The following is a 21,892-nucleotide window of genomic DNA, read 5'->3' on the forward strand; positions in this document are numbered from 1 at the left end:
TTGTCCTGCTTCTCGCATAATCCCAAGCAGAGCACAAGGCCGTGGTTTAAATGTGCGCAGAGAAGTGGAGAAATAAGAGAGTAAGGTCTCCGTCTCACTGAGGGAGTGAGACTCCCTCGTGGGTCTCCGGGCAGCTGGGAATTTGGAGCCTCCCCCAGCACTCATGCAGTGGTTCTTCAGTCAGTTCACGTGGGTCCTGATAAGTGTGACACACCAGAGGGAGTGTGGATTCAAAACAGATATGAAGGTAATCCCTTTGGCAGTAATACTAACTGCCCACCACCATCCAGTGGTTACTAGGAGTTGACAGGACACACACATGATCGCGCCTAAGACAACAACACTGGCAGAGGGATTATTAACGCCGGTTTCTCGAGGGACGCAAATAATCAACTCGGGACTTAGAGACTGTGTGTGTCCAACGTGACAAAGCTAAGAAGGGGCAGAGCAGCCTTTGAGGCCGGTAAGGAGACTCCAGGGCTCACACTGGAAATCGTAGTGCTGGGCTACCACTAGCTACGTGTTTTTCCTCAGGGAATTTGTAAAGGGAAGGTTGGTTCCTACGTTACGCAGAAGGTGTTAAACGATGAACGGTGGAACGGTGTGACCGATAAAATCTAGAGGGATTGTGGTGCCAGAGAACTCACGTCTGAGGGGATGTGGGAAGTCCTCCTGGACAAGGGGGGATTCACGGCTGGTTGCTGGAGAATGAGAAGTGCTTACATTGAGAAGGGAGGGTTCCACAGGATCTGTTTTCAGGAGGTCCTGTTTTATTGTCTTACTCACCTTGACTGGCACTAATGAACGTCAAAGATTTCAACAAAAATAAATACATTGAGGGTCCACTATGTGAGGGGCGTTCTTTTTGTTGCCTTAAAGCTTTTTAACATTCTTTTAAAGAACTGGTTAATCTCCAGGGTCTAGATCCATTAGACCCCAAGCCAGATGGCTCTGGGGAGCCTCTGGGAATGGCTGTGGAACCGCCTCCACTTTCGCACATACCCATGAAAGAATGGTCCCTTGGGAATTTTGCAGACCTGCAATGTGGAGATAATGTAATTCTGGTCATAATTCAACTGCCCCAGATAGAGAGTTGCCAGATTTAGCAAATACAAACACAGGAGGCCCGGTTAAATTTGAATTTCAGACGAACAACAAGTAATCTTTTAGTCCAAGTATGTCCCAAATATTGAATGGGATGTACTTATACTTAAAAAGTTATTTGTTGTTTATTGAAATTCAAATTTAACCAGGCTCCTCTATTTTTCTGGAAACTGCAGCCAGATAGGAACTGGGGGGAATATTCTGAGATTTTAATTTCCTTGGCATATGTAAATACTCCTCTGTTTTTGAAAATATCAAATCCATTTTTTTTTTTTAAAAGAGGAAAGGAAAAGAAAAACAAAAAGTATCACTAGGGTTGCACACGCCTATGAGATGTGTTCTCTTTTAACATGAAATCAGTGGAGCAGGAAAAGAGTTACATCGCAAGATAATTTTGTGGAACCAATATAAATCCTGTGTTGTTATACCTTGCATTTTAGTTCAAAAAATTTAGCCTTAAAATAATAGTTAGGGTTAACCCAAGTAACTCCCTTACTCTGCATCAAGATAAAAATGCATTTCAGGCTATGTACCCTGAGGATAAAAAAGAACTTGCTGAAAACTGGATTTCCGAGTAATGCCCCCATTAAAGATGACAAGTGGGGTTCACTGAGGAGGCATATGCCTTCAGACTGAATTTTAAGAATGACGATTGTTTTTTAAAGTCGGAGTCAAATATCAGTCTTTAAACCAAGTTAAAGTCAATGCTGCAGCTGCCTTCTGTCTCTGTCACTGCTGTGAAAAAAATTCAAAAGGCGCAATCAAACATTTTTTTTCTAGTGCATTTTTTAAAACAACTCGAAATCAACACAAGCACACCAAATGCAGAGAGCAAATGTTTTTACCTATTTAACGTCTCCCTTGCTTATTATTATTAGTAAGATAAACTAGTCTCAAGAGCAGTAATGCACTTCGAGAGAATGTAAAGCATGAAAGGTAAAATGAAGTCTTGCAGAGGGAGAGACTTTAAATCACATTTAGACATAAATCCTTTCGGGTCACAGTCCCATAGATTACCAGCATCTGCTAAACCTAGATAGTTTATAATCACTAAAATTGTTTTAATCTTCCTATGGAAGGCTTACCAGAGAAGTACTGAATTACACTGGGTTAATACTTCTAAGGATGAACAGTCAAGAAATCGATGCATAAATTAATGCAGTGGCTACATAGTAACATCTAAGGTTTGTAACGTATCTGAACCAGGCAGCAGTTATCAAAAGATATAGCACTCCATTAGGGTGATATGTTCTCAGCCCCGTAATCGCCTGGAAAGTTGCCAACCATTCTTCGCCCTCCCCCACTCCTGCAATCATTGCTGACCTGTCATATTCTTAACCTTCGAGAAGAGAGGCTAAAGGTTGGGTTTGTAAAATAGGGAGAAAGCCATGAAAGCAAAAGCACAGATACCCCAGTGAGGGAAGACACGAGAACACACTATCAGTGGTTGGTGTTCTTTGGATCAAAGCTTCCGGTCATCTCAGATGTGGTCTGTCTCAGAGCCTGACTACCTTCCACACCCTGAGTGGGAGCAGTGCAGGGAGCGTTTGGTGCTGGGTGAAATGTACGTTACGCACCCTGGCAAAATGTCACCATGCTGGATGAGGTCTTGGTTCTGTAGGTAGGCATTTGAACTTGTGTAAGTGCATAGGAATGAACATTCCCCTCCACTGACTTTCCTGGGACTGAGGGAAGTATTTCAATGCCATAGAGGTATAAATCGACAAATTATCAAATAGCTAAGTGAATTCTTATTCTACTTTAAGAGGAATAGCAATATAGCATGTAGTAAGCGGTTGAGTAAAGTGATTATGTTCCATGCATTCATGCATCCGTTAAACAGAATCTATCGGTCTGGCTTCTCGTTCCACACCCCCATCGCCTCTCTCTCATGTTCCCCGGTCTCTAGGCAGACGCACTGTTTTCTGGACAGTGCGCTATATCGCCTCTTATATGCCTGTTTCCTTCTGCATGTGTTCCTGCCCTTGCTGGGGTTCCCCTCGGCTCTCCGTCTCCCTGCTGAGAGCCACTTCTTCAAAAGTTAATTCAGAAATCACCCTCTGACCTCTACTTCCCGATATCACCCAGAGTTGGATGCCCCTCTGCTGTGTTGCTTTGGCCTTGTATTCATAGTCTCTGGGAGAAAGCACATGACATTGGAGTCCAATGAGTTGTTTCTCTGCATGCCCATCTCAGTGAGACCAAGAAATGTTATTTTTCTGCTTTTGATTCTCATAACAGAGTATGATATGTGGCCCATACGGGTGATCGTATGCATTGGATCCGTGAATTAATAATGAACGGGCAGTGTGCCCCTGGTCTGGACGCCGCGGGAGGGGGTATAAGAAAGATGCGGTACCGAACACCTGACACCGGCAGGTAAAACATCTAAATTACAAAGCTCTGAACTTAATGGCACCAGTGTGAGGAGGAGTGAGGGTAAAGTTCCAAGGGAAGGTTCGTGGAGAAGGTGATATCTAAGGTGGGCTTTGACAGGGGCATTAAAATGGGAGAAGGCAGTGGCCTCCTCTTCCTGGTAGGTTCACCAGAATGTAGACTTTTGGGCAAAGAAGTCAGGACATGGACTGTCAAGAGAAGGCCAAGAATGAGTGTGGGCTTTACACTAAGAAGGAGGTTAAATTCTTCCCATTCTTCATTCTAGGCAACAGTGGGCTCTTTTTCCAGTACCCAGTTTTATGACTCCTTCCTCTGCTCTAGGAGGCTTGCCTCCTTCCACTAATAACACGTGTAGATGCTGTCAGTGGTGTTCCTGAGGACTGGGGATACATCCATCTTGCAAATATGATGCGAAATAATTTTTTTAGCCAATTGAGTATGGAACTCTGCCTCAAAATACGCAGTATTCATCTTAGCCTTGACCTTTCTTTCCTGTTCTTCTTTTACAATTTTATGAAATACATTCTGGGGTCCCTTTTGGCCTAAAGCTAAAAGCTAGAAAGCATCCTTGTTGCCTTTTTCATCCTAGCCTGCAGCTTTTCAGTGTCTGCAGTTGGAAACACCATCTGATGATGGAGGATAACAAGTCCAAGGGCAAAAAGCAGTGAGCTGAGGCGAGGGAGCAGCCGGCAGAGCGGAGGCGCAGCTGGGCCAAGTTCAGCAGCAGGTGTGGAGGCGGAAGTGCAGGGGGCAGGTGGGCACGTCAGGTGGCGGCAGGGTTCAGTGGGCCAGTCAGCGAACTGCTCACCGAGACAGTCTGTTTCCACCTTTCTGCACCACACCGAGCCAGCCACTGACCATTTCCTCCCTCAGATTTGCTCATCCTCAAAGAGGGAATCACAATGTGTCTTCCTCAGAGGAATGACTGACCAGTGTCTCATTCGGGAGCCACTAATAGAAATGGTCATGAAGACCTTTGAACACAAGAAACAAAGCACACAAGTAAAAACAACAGGAAGTGGAAGAGAGAGCACTCTGTGACCCGAAATGTTCTGTGTCATATGCCGGTGTCAGAAGGTTATAAGGCTCCAGTGAGATGTGTCACTTAGGAGGACGGTAGAGCCCGAGGACCCAGTAACTGTGAACCCGGCACCCTGTTCCGACTTCTCAGGGAGCACGTGCTTCTCCTGGAGCATTTGTGTCTGCGAGTGCATTGCCCCATCCTCAGCCTGTCCCCTTCTCAACTTTGTACAGACATAAGTGGCTGATTTGCTCTGCTACACAAATGACTCATGCTTTTGTGAGCTCCAAGCAGCAGGTCCTTCAGCAGCTTTTCTTAGCTCTGAGGACAGAAAAGAGGCACCCAGAGGCACATCTCTTACAGGCCAGGTCTTTTTGATTTGTGAAGCAAAGACGGGGAGGGAATGATCAGACTCTGAGCTCAATTATGCAAGATCAGCTAGAGAGTGAAACACGGAACTGACTTCAAAAGGCACCCGATTCTTTCAAAATCTTCAGCCTATGCTTCCGAATTGGACCCGAGTTCAAATTCTCAGTTCTCACGAGCGGTCAAAGCACGTACATCTGGGGCATTTCAGTACACGTGGATGTAATTAAGAACTTCGGGAGGGAAAGGCAACTGTCTGCAGCTATGAGCACACATCAGCTCTCTGACAGCCTCTGGAATCCAGCCGCCTTTAGAGGGTGGTGTGGGTAGCCAGCCACGGCTTTCAGGACAGAGATTTCAGCCAAGGATCTAGAAGCAAGTGTACAGCGTGTTCCATGTGACTATGAGCATGCCTCATCTGGAAGAGAACTGTACCAGCAGTTCCTGGAGTTTTCTTGGTTATTTAAACCCTCTGCCTTAAAGCGGAGTTCACGGCTTCTCAGCATCGGCAGCCGGGTCCCGTTTTGTTGTATGCTTTCACAGAAAGAATAAGAAACCATAGAGGAAAATGGGAACTAATGTCTCCACGGAGCGTATATCCCTCGTCACATTTAGTCCTCATAAGAACCCTGAAGAGTTCGTGCTCTTTTCTCCTTTTTGACAGACTTTTTCAAAACCAAAGCTCAGAAAAGCTCAATAGATTGTCTAGGATCTAGATACCTAGAAATGGAAGTGCTGGAATTAGAATCCAGGATTTCTTGACTCAAAAACCTATGTTTCACCCACAGCTTCAGTTCACCAGAATAACTTGGGCATGGCCTCAAAACCTATGCAGGAAATGTCTTAAAAAGGAATCATTTTTTATTATTCAACTATTCAGCTGTTTAGGTATTACATTACTAGAAATTCTGAGCACCAATAATCAAATGAAGGAGAAATACCTTCACTATCCACGCATACACACACACACAATTTATTTGTATGTATATATTTTTAAAATTGTCTCTGTTTCAGGACTGGGAATGAGCATAATTAGAATTCGCTGTTGGACTTGTGTCCACTTGAACCTGATCTATTTTGTCTAACGTTTCTTTGCAAAGCTCTCGAATGCATTGTTAGCCTATCTGATCCTGTCGTCTAGAGACCACAAAGTATTTCACATCTTACCCAGGGAACCGATCCCTTAAGGAAGAGAGGGCATTCTTCACTGACATTTCCTAATTTAAATCCATTGAATGTTGTTTCAACTGCCATTTTAAGGGCAAAGTAAAAGCAATGCGTCCGTAAAGAACTCTGTCACTTTTCTCCACGTGATGACTAACAGTGGAGAACTTAAAACCTTATCCTTGGTATCTTTTGGAGTCCAGACAATTCAACGCTCTCTTGGGATGAGTAAATATCAGCCTGTTCCCAGGAAGATTAACTAGTAAGATGATGGAGGAAAAGCTGCTTCTTTTTAGAGAGCTACACTTAAATTGGCCTCTATACGTCGTCTTAAGACAGAACCTCGGATGATTCATTTCCCTGGTGCTATGATTTCTAGAAAGAAAAGATATTTTATACAGTTTTAAGAGTAATGGTAGTTTCTTTCCAAGGTGTTAATTTTAGTTCCAAAGTTAAGGTTTGTTAATGTAATATATTTACTGGCTTTTAAAAGGCCTTAAAGGAGAGTAGAATTAGCAGACCTGTGCTTCAGGGGACCCCATTTCTGGCCTATACTTGTAGGCAGATCCTCAATTTCTTTACCTGTTGTGGGGGTGGCAACTCTGATCCAGCGTCCTTCCTAGCTTCACATATAAAGGGTAATAAAAAATGAAGAATATTTAAGTACTTTGGAAGTTTTGAGATTCTCAGTGGGAAACAAAGCTTGAGTTTTGTGGATAGAAAGCCCCAAACTGGGAATTCAGCTCTGCTACCTATCACCTGTCTGGGAAAACTTCCTTAACTCCGTGCATCTTGATTACCTCATCTGTAAAGTGGGCCCAAATTAGTTCCTACCACGGGGGAAGCTGTGAGGAGCAAAGGGGCTACTGACCCTAATCAGAACATAAAGAAATTAGGGCCCCAGCTGGAAGTGACTTACCTAAGTTCACCCATCCACAAAGACTTACTGTGCTCTACCAAGCCGTGCGTTTGGAGGGGTTCCTGAGCTATGTTGCTTCAGTTAGCATGTGGCCTCAGCTGGTAGGGACACCCCCTCTCAAAACTGAGACCTGTTTTTTTGCTCCTTTGTGTTGGCAGGAGCAGTCCGATCGCTGACTCTTTCTTGTTTATGGGCTGATGACTCATTTATAAGTTATCTAAGCCTCCCGTTCTTCCTCTCTTGCTCTCCTCTGCCATCTCTGCTCATGGGAACATATTCTTTCTGCTAGCACTTCTCCTGGAGATTGTGAAAGAGTGGCGAGCAACAGTGAGTTAACTCCTTATTAGCAGCCTCTCAAGGCAGCGCCAAGCTCTTCTTCCTGAGAAGTTTTCCGGCTACTTTGATTTCTGTGGAGCCATGATTTCTGCGTGGCCACTGGCCTCGTTCTGCTCTGCTCGCTCCTCCTTGCTCTATTCTCCTGTAAAGTCCTTAAATGTTAGCACTCCTCGGGGATCGGCCCTTGGTCTTTCTTCTCTCTTCATGCTTTTTGCTCTCCCCGGGCCATCCCATGCGAGCTTGTGTCCTTGGTTACATCCATCTGCTAACCGGTGACTCCTAAATCCAGGATCTTTCACACGGGTGCCCACATTATCGCCATCTCCAGATGCCCACTGGACATGTTTGCCCGTGTCCTACGGCACCTCCAACAGGCTGTGCCCACCACAGCCCTGCTCGCTTGTCCCCCGTGTTCTCACTGTCTCGCTCGTGCACACACACACACACAGCACTTGCCTCTGCCTGTCCTTCTCGACCCCGAGTGCACACTCCGTATCTATCCACTGCACAAATCATCTTCATTTTATCTTCAAATTCTTACGTCTGAACCCCTTTCTCATCTCTGATAAAGATGTACCAGTTCAGCTCTCTTCTTTTTCCTTCCTGTGTTAGCATAATGACCTTCGAAGTTCCTCTGTGGCCTACTTCTCTCTCCATTTTACCTAATTTGCCTTGTGTATTCCACAAGAGATAATTTTAAAACCAAAATGTATCTTTGTTGATCTCCTATTAGACATATTTTGCTAGATCCTCGTTGCCTACAGAAGAGTTCTGCATAAACTTCACTGCCTGCAGAGGAACCACATACACACAGACGCACCCTCGATTAGAACTCCAACCTCCTTCCAACCTCTCTCCACAAGGTACCCCATGGGCCATTGTGTTCCAATCGCAATAATTAATTTGCTGCTGTTCCCCAAGTGCTTGTCCTATAAGAGCTGTGTGTTTTAAAAAGTAATCGTTATATTTAAGCTAATCTGATTTCAGATTTCTAATTATTATATTAGATATATATATAAAGATAGATGAGGGTGATAAATCTAAAAATAGTCCAATAAATAGAATGACGTTGGCATAGCGGGCAGTTTGAGGAGGGAATGCACATACGATGCTATAGAAAAGGAAGAGACAAAAGAATTCTCAAACTTAATTAAACCAATTATACTCACATATGCTACAGTGTAAAATCGTATTAGAACTTGAGTGATCCATCCATATGCTGGTGTTAGAAAAGTTTCAAAGTGTGTAGTTAATTATTTAATATGGTGCTTAGAGATAAGAAGACAATAATAATAATTATACAGCCCTACCCCATTTTGTCGTTTGTCACAGATAATGCCTTTTTTACAAATTGAAGGTTGGTGGCAACCTTTCATGTAGCAAGTCTGTGGGCACCATTTTTCCAGCCTCGTGTCCCTGTGTCACATTCTCATAATTCTCGCAATATTTCAAAGTTTTTCATTATGATTATATTTGTTATGGTGATCTGGGACTAGTGATTACAACTCCCTGAAAGCTCAGATGATGGTTCGTATTTTTAAACAATCAATCATTTTTAAAGTAAGATCTGTACAGTTCTTAGATGTGGTGCCATTGCACATTTGGTGGACTCCCGTATTGTATAAAAATAACTTTCATATGTCCGGGAACATATGACTTCATTTCACTTGCTTGACGGTGATACTCATTTTATTGGGGTGGCTTGGAACCAAACCTGCAATATCTGCGAGGTACGCCTGTGCTATCTCACATTATTGGGCACTTACTGTATGCTGGATGCTGTGCTAAGTACTCCATATGCATCACTTAATCCTCCCAATACCTCTTTGATGCAGTTCCTATTACTGCTCTTATTTAAATGTGAATAAAAGGGGCATCTGGGTGGCTCAGTGGGTTAAACCTCTGCCTTTGGTGACTCAGGTCATGATCTCAGGGTCCTGAGATCAAGCCACCATTTGGGCTCTCTGCTCAGCAGGGAGCCTGTTTCCCCCTCTCTCCCTCTGCCTGCATGTAATCTCTGTCTGTCAAATAAATAAATAAAATCTTTTAAAATTATGTATTTATATATTTGACAGAGAGAGAGAGAGAGAGAGAGAGAGAGATCACAAATAGGCAGAGAGGCAGGCAGAGAGAGAGAGGGAAGAAGCAGGCTCCCCACTGAGCAGAGAGCCCGATGCAGGGCTTGATCCCAGGACCCGAGATCATGACCTGAGAGGAACGCAGAAACTTAACCCACTGAGCCACCCAGGCGCCCCAGTAATCTGCATTTTTAACAAGCACTTTGATGATTCTGACTTCAATGATCTTCTGGACCAATATTTTGAACAAAACCTTGACTTAATGGATAATCGAGATGCTGGTTGTCAACAAACTGATGACACAGAAGCAAGAATAAAAAGAAAAATCAAAAAGTTATCAAACTCAAAATTCACCTCATTTAAAATACCATCATGACCTCACCCTGCCTTGATTCTCTCTGAACTTTCTTACTTCAAGTATCAACAGGTGAAATAAATGAAACACAAACTCCTCAGAAAAGGGGAGAAATGACTTTTGTTTATTTCCAAATGGTTGTTCTTTTTTTAATAGCCCCAGACATCAGTGCTGAAATGCTAAAAATTTTAGAGCAGAATGTACAAAACGTTCTTGAATTATATTTCATTCTTGGGTGCCAGGCACATTGAGTTTGTATCACAAAACACTGAAATAATAAAAAGCAGGTGCCCTGTCAAGTTTCTTTCATAATTGGGAAACTAAGAGTTGATGTATTTTGCAAAAAAACGTTGACAAAATCATCCCAGGGACTGCATCCAGCGCTTTTACCATACATTGAGTGAGATACGGATCGGAGTGGGGAGAGGGGATGCAGTACTCCAGAACATAGTAGGCAGCAGATTACGGTAATAACACCTTTTGTGATCTGTGGGAAATAAATCTCTCTCTTTTTTTTAATCCCTGCAGTAAAAAATGCGACCAGTTGTTAAAAAGAGCTTGCTCCATGAGATGGAGACTCTGAGTTTGGAAACTTAGAAAAAACCTTGCAAGAGAGCTAGTATGGAGAAAACAGGAAGACAACTTCCTCTCTGAACATACACCATTTCCTGGGGAGGAAGTGGGACTTAAAAAAAAAAGTTCTTTGTTGACTCTGTAACAGAGAGGCATCTATTTAGTGATGACTATATACGTTTATACAACCAGGACACCAACTTAAAAAAATAAGAAAATCCTTCAAGTAGCTTCTATATTCAATCATGGCAAAGTTCAAAGTCGTTGGATCAGTTGGTTTGGAATTTATTTTATTTTATGATCATCATTAATTTATTTAGAGCCACTCACCTAGTGCCTGGACAGTTTTTAAGGGACAACAGCCAAACACCACACACGGTGAAGTGGGGCTCTTACTTTCAATACTGTGGCATCTCCTGAGGCAGCCTACTATCCAGCAGGCAGAGAGGGAGAACTGATGGGTATTGCCTGGTGAACCAGGACCCGCCCTCCCCAAAGGCCAGCTCCAGGAGCCTGCAGGAAAAGGGGCAGCACCGGGCAGCGGCACAGATGGACACAATCTATGATCTGTTTAGTCCATGAGATAACTATTGGCTGAAATTGGTTTATAACTGACTTCATCTAAGGATGAAGCAAAATCATGAAGGTGACCACAACCTACCAACGAATTTGGGGAACTGTGAGCACAGACCGAGAACCATGAGAACCAAGAGTCCCTGAGTCTAAGGCAGTACCATACCTTGACTTTACATAGTAACTTTAACCTTGTGTTGAATTTTTTGGAACAGAATTTTCCCTGTAACTTTTAAGGGGCTGGAACGATGGGCCAGCAAGTAATTGAAATGGCATCCTTTGCAGCACACAGAAAAAAGGGAGCAGGGCTCAGAAGCAGCACAAAGCCATAGATTTCCAGATTACAGTAGAGAATTCTAACTGGTGTAGGCACAGGAAAACAAGTCCCTTTAGTGAGGGCAGAGTAAATCTCTTTTTGTGGAAACAAAAGGGGAAACGGATTTAACATCTTTCCTTAAGTTACCTTGAAAGAATGTTATGGTGCAAGTTTACTGTGTTTTTTCAGGAGATTGGATGATATCTTTCCCTGCCCTTTTTTATCCTCTTAACATGTCATGGTCTATATAATTTTGTCCTCCTTTTATTCACCAAAGTTAGGATGTTAAAAAGCTCTCTCTAAAACTATATGTTTTTTCCAGTGTTCCTTTTTATACCTTCATTATTCCCAGAAACTTCTGAAGTATTTGATAAATAGTATTACGGAGTTGCAGAATTGCCCCCAAATCCACACCCAAGATAGCCTTTACTCTTTACAGCCATTGACTATATTTGTATGTGGTGTTGCAGGCAAGAATAAAAGAAGAAATCATCTGCATTCTTTGACTTTCTGTTTAAAGGGGACAAGATGATATGGATTACCTGATAACTCTACATCTTTTGGCAATTTCAGCCGCCCTGCAATAAAAACTTTTCAGCAAAATTCTTTACTTTTCTCCTGTCTTAATACTCATCAATCACTATGGTTATCCATTTTGCCTGAAATAAGCTGATTTTTAATGACATTTAAGCTACGTTGTTTTCTGTGTTCACAAACCATTTGGAAAAGACTAAGGGTAAGATTAAGTCATAAAAACCTTTATAGCTTAATCTGCTCGATAATGAATATTAGTTCCATCAAAACACAAATTAAGGCAAGTATTTAGAACCAACAAATTCATAAAAGGTACTTTATTGCTAACGATATCAATTTTTCTATAAGCGTATAAATAAACCTTCCTTCTTCTTAAATGCGTAACAATCTTCTGCTGAAGGCTCACATGGAAAACATGAACAAAACAGCCGATCAAAAACAAAATGCAGCTTTCTTTTCTGCTAGAGATCAAGACCTCAGTGTTGGGCTGTTTAGGGTTCTCCTAGTAAGGCAACCTTTACCCATCAGCTTCTAGGTTAGAAGATGAGAATGCAGCCTCTCAGGGGCAGTGACTTGGGGGGGCAGCTCCAAAAGTAGTCATCCAGCTTTCCAAGGAAATTCAACCTGTGAGCCACCGCAAGTGTCAGAGGCTCTAGTTTAGGCAACATCAATTTTATACTTTTACTCATTACCAGTTCTTCACCAGCCTGGCCCTTGGACACAGAGTGTAGGTTAATAAAAGTTGGTAAAACTGAATTAAACTTATGGGGTGCCTGGGTGGCTCAGTCAGTTAAGTGTCTGCCTTCGGTTCAGGTCCTGATCTTGGGGTCTGGGATCGAGCTCCGGGTTAGTCTCTGTGCTGAATGCAGAGCCCACTTCTCCCTCTCCCTCTGCCTTCTGTGCGTGTGTGCACGCTCTCTCTCTCTGTCAAACAAATAAATAAAATCTTTAAAAAAAAATCTTAATTAAACTTAGCATGAACCACATGAAGGGACTGACCGTGTCTAATTTATATTTGTATCCCAAATTCTGTGCCTGAAATATACGAGACACTAAACACTAGACACTAAATGTATGTTTAAAGATGAAGCAATTACAGCATATGTACTGTGTACCGGCAATCCTGGTAAGGCCTTGAGAATGGTCCCTGGAAGTTCACACTCGGTCCCGTAGAACTGAGTGAATGAAATACATTGGTGGGTTTGTTGTGTTAAAGTATAGTTGACCTGTGAATAGTGCGAGAGCCTTAGGGGCCCTGATGCCCTGCACAGTCAAAAATTCATGTACAACTTTTGACTCCCCAAAAACTTGACTAATAGCCAGCCCTCTGTTGACCAGAATACTGACTGATAACCTAAACGTCGATGGACATGTATTTTGTATACGATATGTATTATGCACTGTATTTTTACAGTGAAATAAGCTGGAGGGAAAAAATGTTATTAAGAAACTCAGAAGGGAGAGAAAATGCATTTATGGTATTTTTCTGTATTTATTAAAAAAAAAAAAAAAGGTCTGCATATAAGTGGACCCTCGCAGTCCACATTTGTGTAACTCAGGGGTCAAGTACTCAGAGAACTCTGAATAATTGTTACCACCAAAACAATAAATGGCAACAATTAGGTCACTACAGTAATTGCTCGAGGAACAATTCACAGATTGGAGCGTTCAATTTTGTGGCAACCATATGGTTATGCATTTCACCATGTTGACATCATACTGTAAAATTCACACATTATATAAAAAGAAATCACACCAGGAAAGTACAGGCTACCACAAATAGTAGAGAGAAAAACACATTACTGAAGTTTACTGCTTAGTAACAGATTTAAGGATTTGAGCTTCTGATTCTTAAGAATTTAATTGATGCCAGTTTTGACAGGCCCTCTAATCAGTGTAAGAAGAACGAAGGGTAAAAAAAATGAAATATAGTAGACCCATGATGGGAGAGGAGAGTAACAGATTCCATTAGGCGCCGCTAACATGACCTCTAACACACAGAGACTCTGATGCCCACTGTGGCAGGGATCCCGGAGACCTGGGTCCTTGTTCTCTCTCTGCTGTGAACTTAAACACATTTCCTCCCCTATAACTCAAAGGCACTGAACTATTTCTGATAGTTGTGGTTAAAACACACACACACACACACACACATATCTAGGGTCTTTGCCGAGACCTCTTAATGCATATGCTTTTATCTTTATAAACATATCAGTAGAATTACAGCCCCATAATTTAGTGACCTCTTTATCCTGAATATAATTAACTCAAAAGTGTAGGTAAGACTATGTCAGCAATTCCTTAATACTGTCCCTTTCCAAAGGATCTCTCCTCCTCAACCTCCTTTATTTTTGTAACATATTCTCATATTTCTGTTACAGAACTTGCCTGGAGCAATGTATTTTACTTAGTGTGTTTGTATGTCTCTTGTCCACACTAGACTCTGAGTTCCTTGAGGGCAAACACCATGACTTCTCTTCTCTTTTTAGAGTCCTCACATAGTACAGGGATTGGCTAGTAGGAGCTCAATGAATACTGAATGAATATTTAATCAACTTGGTTGGGCAATAGCATATTTCGTGTGTGTGTCAGATACTTTCCACTTGCCCCTGTGGATCCATCTCCACCCTTTTCCAGCCTGCTCTGGCCAGAAAGTTGTTGCTCCTTACAAAACAGCCTGCTGTTGACGACTCTCTCCTTGCTTCCAGAAACTTCTTTCTTCTCTGGGCCTCCAGGCTTAAGTATAGTGACAGTGTCTTTGCTAGTATCCCGGGGTTCCTGCTCTATCATTTGGGACTCCCTACTCCCTACTCACACCTGGATGATTACTCCACAGCCACTCCTCAAATTATCCTAATTGGAGTGTACCACCTATTTCCTGTCAAGACCTTCACTGATATAGTGGATAAGAAAAGAAGATTTCAATTGACAGTGTGTTTTTGAACTCAGATTATTAAGAATGATCAGACTGAATTTTTTGGTAAATGTCTCAACAAATACATCTTTATATAGGCTAAGTATTTTTATATGTGGCTCACCATCATTGATTCACCCATTCCTAAGTATGATGTTACAGATTCATTTCATTGTCTATACCACAAAAGCATTTTTGCATTTGAGTTAGTCATTTACTTATGTTTACATTTGGTCATTGATGTCTAAATGTATTTCTCTGTGAATTGGGACCTATTCCCCTGGAATACAGTGCCTCAAGGGAAAGAGTGCCATCTTTTTTAGCTAGCAGCCTTATGGCTGACTGACCTCTGAGGAAAAAAAAAAAATCTGGATATCTATAAATTATGAATATGGCCTATTAAGTATAGAGTCAGATCTGTCAGCAAACATTTTGTACATTTTTAGGTTGAATCTGATGGGACTTGTTACATTCTTTTCTAGAAGCAGCAATTCTTAAGGAAGTATATAACCAGTTGATTAGTGTATTCATGGTCAAGTAATCTGAAGAACTATTAAAATTTCCACTTTTTAGAGAGTATTAAACATATTAGTGCAGGCAGTGGTCTAATGCCATGCCTTTATCATTGATAGGTAAACACCATGAAGTCAGAGACTTCTTTTTTTTTTTTTTTTTAAGATTTTATTTCTTTATTTGAGAAAGATAGAGTTAGAGAGAGGGTGAGAGCGGGTTGAAGAGCAAAGGGAGAAGCAGAATCCCCCGTGAGCAGGAAATCTGATGTGGGGACTCAATCCTGAGACTCTGAGACATGATCTGAGCTGAAGGCAGATGCTTAACTGACTGACCCACACAGGCGCCCCATCAGAGACTTTCCATTTTGTGTTCTGCTGAATCCCCAGTGCCTAAAACAAAGCCTGGCATCTAGTAAGTGTTCAGTAAATATTTGTTGATTAAATGTTATTAGAATTTGGATATATTACTGAAGAGTCTTTTGTGGTTTTGACTATATTGTCATTTATAAGTGAGAAAAAAGATGACATAGGTTCATATTTTCAACAGATATGTATCACATTCTTACCTTAGCCAAAACACTGCATTCAATGTGTCCTTTGGGAGCACACATTCTATAGGTAAAAAGTACTCTCCTGAACACATTAGTCATTGGTGGACCCCATCTCAAATGGCTTCTCTTCTGGATCAAAATATTTTTGCTCAAAGCAAGCTTTTACCTCCACTCTCCCAATCTCTGATTTTTTTTTTTTTTTGCCAGCTTTGCAGAAATATATTGAAGCAATTAGCACTTTCCTAAAGAGTGTCTGATTCTATTCTGGGATTCCATGGCTGGTGACCATGTTGTGCCTTTTCATGTGTATTTGATTACACCAATAAAACTGCTGGAAAGCTATTCCCTCTTGTTTGATTTTTTTTTTTTTTCTATCTCATCCACAATGGGGAAGACAGAATCTTCCTCCTTGTCTATGATTTTTTTAAAGATTTTATTTATTTGACAGAGAGAGAAAGAGAGAGGGAACACAAGCAGGGGGAGTGGGAGAGGAAGAAGCAGGCTTCCCCCTGAGCAGGGAGACCAATGCTGGGCTCAAACCCAGGACCCTGGGATCATGACCTGAGCTGAAGGCAGACGCTTATGACTGAGTCACCCAGGTGCCCCTTGTCTATGATTTCAATGAAGCCATGGTTCCATTAAAGACTTCCCCAAGTCCTTTAATTTGGTTTTCTTGTTACTGCAGTTGAACTCTACAGGATTTTATCTTCATAGACATTTTGATTTATTCACAAACACTTTTTACTTATTTGACTATAAGTAGGTCCTTGATGTGAGTCATTCTCAGGGAATAATCCTAATGGTCCAGAATTTGGAACATACAGAGTAAGACTCCAGACTTAGGGCAATTAATTGTTCCTTATTCTAAATAGACTTCTAGAGGATACAGAGTTTTTGAGGGAATGGCACATGGCAAGATAGTGTTGTAATTGGGAAACTCACATTCCCTTCTGGCAATTAAACTTCCTACTTCTCTTCCTCCCCTCCCCCTGTCCTCCTGCTCTTTCTCCTTTTTTCTTTTCTTTTTTTTGAGTGCCCAGAGATCCACTTCCCTTTTTAGAGTCACATTTACATGGTAGAGAGAAATGCTTTGAGGGCCATCAAAAAGGTGCAAATAATTATTCTAAATAGTTGCATACAATTAAGCACATGCCATTTGTTCTAAAGAACTCATTCTGAAAATAATTCTTTACACTGTATTTTCAGATTTCATGCCATGCATCCATAAATAAATGAGGCCTTTCTTTTCTTTTTTTTTAAGGAAAAAAAAAAAAAAGAGGGACAAGAAAAACCAGCCATTTGTTCTCAAAAGAGGTGAAAAGCATTGTAATCCCATGAAATCTTGCTTCTAGATCAGAAAACCAAAAAGTTCAGAAGGGCTCGCCATCTTGGTTGTTTTTGTTACATGGAATTGTCTTTCCCATTTTTTCTCTCCTTTGTTACCTCTTTGCTCATGTCATGTAAGGATCAGTGCCACTGCTCTTGGCTTTATCTCCTGAAATGGCCAATTTCAGCTGGGCCCTTAATGCCATTTCAACATCTCTTCACCCCTTAACCCCTCCCCACCCCCGCACTTTGCACTACTGCAGATGGAAACTTGTCCAGAAGTTCCTAAGATGTCAGCAGGAAGAGGCGGTGGTGTGAGGCATAATGGTGGCCTGAAGGAAATAATAAATTGCAGGAGTGTTGCTGTGAGGAACGTACTAACTTAGGCCATCTTTCTCTGATGAAATCTGTCAGGCTCTTAGTTTTCCAAATGTGGGAACTTTTCGTGCTTGTTTTCCTCTTAGACGCAGGATAATTCCCAAGAGAGATTCCATTCATTCCTCATAGAGAAACAGAAGAAAAAGATTGAAGTCGAGCTCATAGCTTATTAGGAGAATTGTATTTACTCAGATTTGATTCAAGAAATGGACTTGTACCATCAGCTTGTCCAAGCTGGAAGTTCCCCATTTTGTATCTGGACCACGTGGAGTTCAGGCATGGGTTCTCCTGACCAGGGATGTCACAGTTACCCTGAACACTAAGTAGACTAGTGAGTGTATCCATAGAAATTAATGATGGGCAAAGTCATTCATTAGGGGCATGTGTACCTATATTTTGTGACTGATCTTTTCATCTGTTTGAACTACAGTTCTTATTACCTTCTAGTTGGTAATAATAATATAACTTGCTTTTTTTAATTTACCCAAGTGGATTCTTGGCCACCATCCCCCTCTTTATCCCTCAGGAGAGAGTTTTCAATAAAGTTTTCTTCTAGCTAAAAAGAGATTCTCTTCTGGATGGAACTAGAAGTTGAACCCTGCTTAATGAGATGGTTAGTCTTCATTTTGGCATTAGTCCAAACTGATGAGACATGCAGGGACTTTCACATTCATTTTTTTTTTATTCATCTTTTATAGAAAATGTGGAGACTTCTGGGTGGGTTTGGCTTCCTGCCAATTAATGTTGCCACTGTTTTGCCATGATGCATGTTCACATGAGTCAACAGAAACCTTTTTGACTAAGCAGTTAGATTTTGACTAAGCAGTTAGATTTAGCGTCAGGGGACTGGATGTGGGGGAACTAGAATAAGAGGAGCCATGAGTCCTCAGACAGAAGCACTGACAAAGCATTCCCAACACAATGGAGTCATCAATAGTCCCACTCATCTCCCCTGAACAAGTTCTACATGACAGACAAAGAAGTGCTCAGTCTGTCATGACTTGCTCAAAGCCCCACAGCCCTGGAAGAATGTGGCACCTAAATCTTAGAGAGCATATAGCCCCTTTGAGGAATGGGGCCCCCAGCCCAATGCTTCATGTCTGTCTTCATCCATTCTCGAAACCAGCCTCCCTCTGAAGATCCCTGGTGATTTTTTTGCCTACCATTTCAGTGAAGGAGACCTATCTAGGTCTTCTAGCAGATCAAGGGGAAAAGGCTAAAAAACATTTCTTAATGTGGTGTGGTTGAGGTAGCAAATTCCTACGCTGCATTAATAGAAATAAATTTTCTGACCTAAAGAACGTGTATCGGTCAGACTTCACTTGGTGGTTGTAAGTGACAGAAAATACAGCATAAAAGTAAGTTAAGCAACGTACTTGTTTATTTCTCTCTCTTGTAAGAGAAGTTCCAAGGTATGATCCAGCAGAGGCAGACACTTTGCAGGTCAGTGATCTATCTACATTCCTTCTCTCTTGCAGCTCAGCCTGCATGAGGTGAGATGAGATGGCAGCTGGGGCCCAGTCAGGAAGAAGGGGGAGGGAGCAGCAGCAGCTGGGACTACCACTCTCTTTAAGGACTCCTCTCAGAAGTCACTCGCAACACTTCTTTGTCACGTGGTCACTTCTAGCTATAGGAGTATCAGAAAAATGTAGCCTTTACTTGGGGGTAATTATGTGGCCCATAGGAAGAAGGAAAGGATGGTTGTTGCTTTGCCTTTTGGAGAACAGTGCTCTCTCTACTTGCCAGAAAACTAGTCTTTTCTCCATGAGAAGTGACAGGCCTCCTCTCCTCTGTCTTGTCCACAGCACACCTGGGGTATGTTTCTCAGTTCCAAGAGCTACACTACAAGAGATAAAAACTCAGAGATAAATTAACAGAATGGTGTGAGAACAGAGACCCTGCATCTACTCCAGTGTTGGTGAAAGGAATGGAGTAGACTATATCCTGTGAGGAACTAGTGAGGGAACTTTTGATGGGTAGCCAGGAATTTACTCCATTCTCAGAAAAGACATAGATAGGGAAGACATGAAACCTGGCTTAGGATGTTCAAAGAGCTATTAGGTATACTCCCAGTTGGTAGAATTAGAACAGGCCCTAAATCAGTGAGTCTGACAACAGGTAGTGTGGAAAGGAGCATTTTCTGACTTCAGAGAAATCCTGAGGTGAATGAGCTATGCCTGGGAGCATGAACTTGGCTTGATGTGGTTGAAGGGATTGAAGGAGTGCGTGGCCGTGGGGTCAACTGATAGCCTTCTAACATGTCATCCTAGCTATAGTCTTCCCAGCCACTTAGGCCATTCTGCACATTGTCATTAGTGATCTTCTAAAATGCAAAATAGATCATATAACCTGCCAGATTATATGGCTTCCCATTGCCTGTCTAACCACGCAGTTCCTTTTGACCTTGTCTTGAGTTACTCGCCCAAGTCTCCAGATGTCATTTCTGCTTCCTCGAACATGTCAAATTTCTCTCCCTTCTGGAACTTCACACAGGCTGTCCCCTCTCCCAGAGCACTCTTCTTTCTACTGCTTTCACACTCTACCTGGCCAACTTCTCCACACTCTGAAGTCTCCACTCCTACCCCTCGGAAGAGGGATTCGCATGACTTCTGACCCTCCCTCAGCACAGAGCAATCACTATTTACTAGGTACAGTTATAGTTAAAGCAAGTGCTTATTTAATGATATGCCTTTCCAGCTAGACTGTAAGCTCCCTGAAGGCAGAGTCTGGTGTCTTTAGATGGAGCCAGCTGCCCAATCATGGTAGGTGACTGACAATTGCGTGGAATGTTCATGGAAGATATTCAAGCATCCACAGAGAGGAAATGCAGGCTAAGGTTGAGAGAGAGTCAGTGGAGGTAGGAGTAATGTGGAATGGAACACAATAAAGATTGTCCTTTGCCCCGGTCTCCCTTACATTCTTTCTGGAATGGTGGGATTGAAGCATGTGAAAGACTTGCTTCTCTCTGGTTGCTTGGATTGCTTCCCAGGCCCCAAAGTCAGAGCAACTGTTAGAGCAGAATTTGAAATAATAGTTATGTTAATGGAGGTCAGAATTACTGCAACTGGATTTATAGCTCCAAAAATTGACCCAGATTTATTTTCTATTATTTAAAATTAGTTCTGTTGAGGGAGGAGCCAGGGGCTTCCTGTATATAGACCATTGCTGATGTGTCTCTGGACTTAAACCTTGTTTGTTTTTTTTTACTTTTCTGGAGAGTGTGACTGTGAATCTCAGTGAGTCGGGCAGCACATAGGGTTTTGGCCACACTGAGAGCATAATTTGCCCATGAGCAGATTTAGCCTCCCAGGCTATAGTGGCCTGAGCGGGCTACCCCATCTTTACCTTTTCTTGGGGTGATTTTTACAGGCACTGAGTAAACTCCTGCCCTCAGCTACCTACTGCCATTTGCTTCCTGATGCTTAGCATTCCACATGTAGAGATGAGACTCACATACAAGGACCACAAGAATAACATGTTGATTTAACTTCACATGGAGATGTATTAAATCCTTTTGGGGAAAAGGGGGCCATTGGGTCATGGAAAGACTGGGTGGAGAGGAAGAAAGGGGAAAAGTTTGAGACAGGAGAGGCTAGCAATTCTAAGAGGTCTGGGCGGGCAAAGGATCACCTGCACGTAATTTATAATTGTGCTTAACCTTATTTACCTCAAGCAGGAAGACAGGAACAGTTTCTTGTTTGGGGCTAAGAGGGGAGCCAAGGAGTATTTCAGACCTAGGAATGGGCCGCCTGCTTCCAGCATTGGGACAGGACATCCTCCGTTCTCCACTGGAATTTCACGATGGGATTCTACCATCTATCTTTATCTTCAGTGGGTGAGATAAACAGCCCTACTGCTGCCTGACCACTGGTTCATCTCAGTGGTCGATCCCTCCGTGCTGCCTTGTTGCATAGGTCTCTTTCCCTGTTATACATAGGTATCAGAAATAAGTGACTAGGCAAACAGGGCAACATTTCTCTAAGAGAAGGGGTTTTATGCAGCCCAGAGCAGTTGTTACCTTACAAAAAAGATTTTTCAAGTAGAGTTCTTTTCTAAGACCGATTGGAAAAAACTAACTTTTCCTAGAATGAAAGTCACCCCAGTGGCATGAGCTATTTATTTTCTCAATTGCTGCAAGAAAGCACATGACCAACAATCTACTTGTCCCCACCATTTTTGCTTTTAAAGGCACGGGGTCGCTCATAATGTTGCGTGTACAAAGCATTAATTAAGCCACTTTTTTACTCATATTTACCCTCTAAGAATTTAATTGTTAATTAATTTTGTCATGCTCAGTTTGTTCATCTTTGTCATAAGGGTATATGCTGTGAAATTATACAGTTCAAAATGTATAGATGATCGGAGAAGTTGAACTCTCTTGACATATGTGATGACAGTGTTTGGATTCTCTGAACAAAACCTCTCTGAACAAAACTGGCTGGTACAATTAATCATTAACCTACTTGCTTTAGGGA

At 42.1% G+C, this 21,892-nt stretch overlaps 1 protein-coding gene and 1 long non-coding RNA gene across 2 annotated transcripts in view; both read left to right on the forward strand.

Annotated features, from left to right (window-relative positions):
- MAML2 (mastermind like transcriptional coactivator 2) overlaps positions 1–21,892 on the forward strand; it is a 344,987-nt gene that overhangs the window by 117,902 nt on the left and 205,193 nt on the right. The gene's annotated exons all lie outside the window — the stretch shown is intronic.
- Positions 1,635–16,728, forward strand: LOC131838969 (uncharacterized). Its single transcript, XR_009356770.1, has 3 exons — positions 1,635–7,298; positions 8,041–8,170; positions 11,673–16,728. It is a non-coding gene; the product is annotated as an uncharacterized LOC131838969 (long non-coding RNA).

This window comes from Mustela lutreola, chromosome 1 (assembly GCF_030435805.1).
Source record: "Mustela lutreola isolate mMusLut2 chromosome 1, mMusLut2.pri, whole genome shotgun sequence".
NCBI lineage: Eukaryota > Metazoa > Chordata > Mammalia > Carnivora > Mustelidae > Mustela > Mustela lutreola.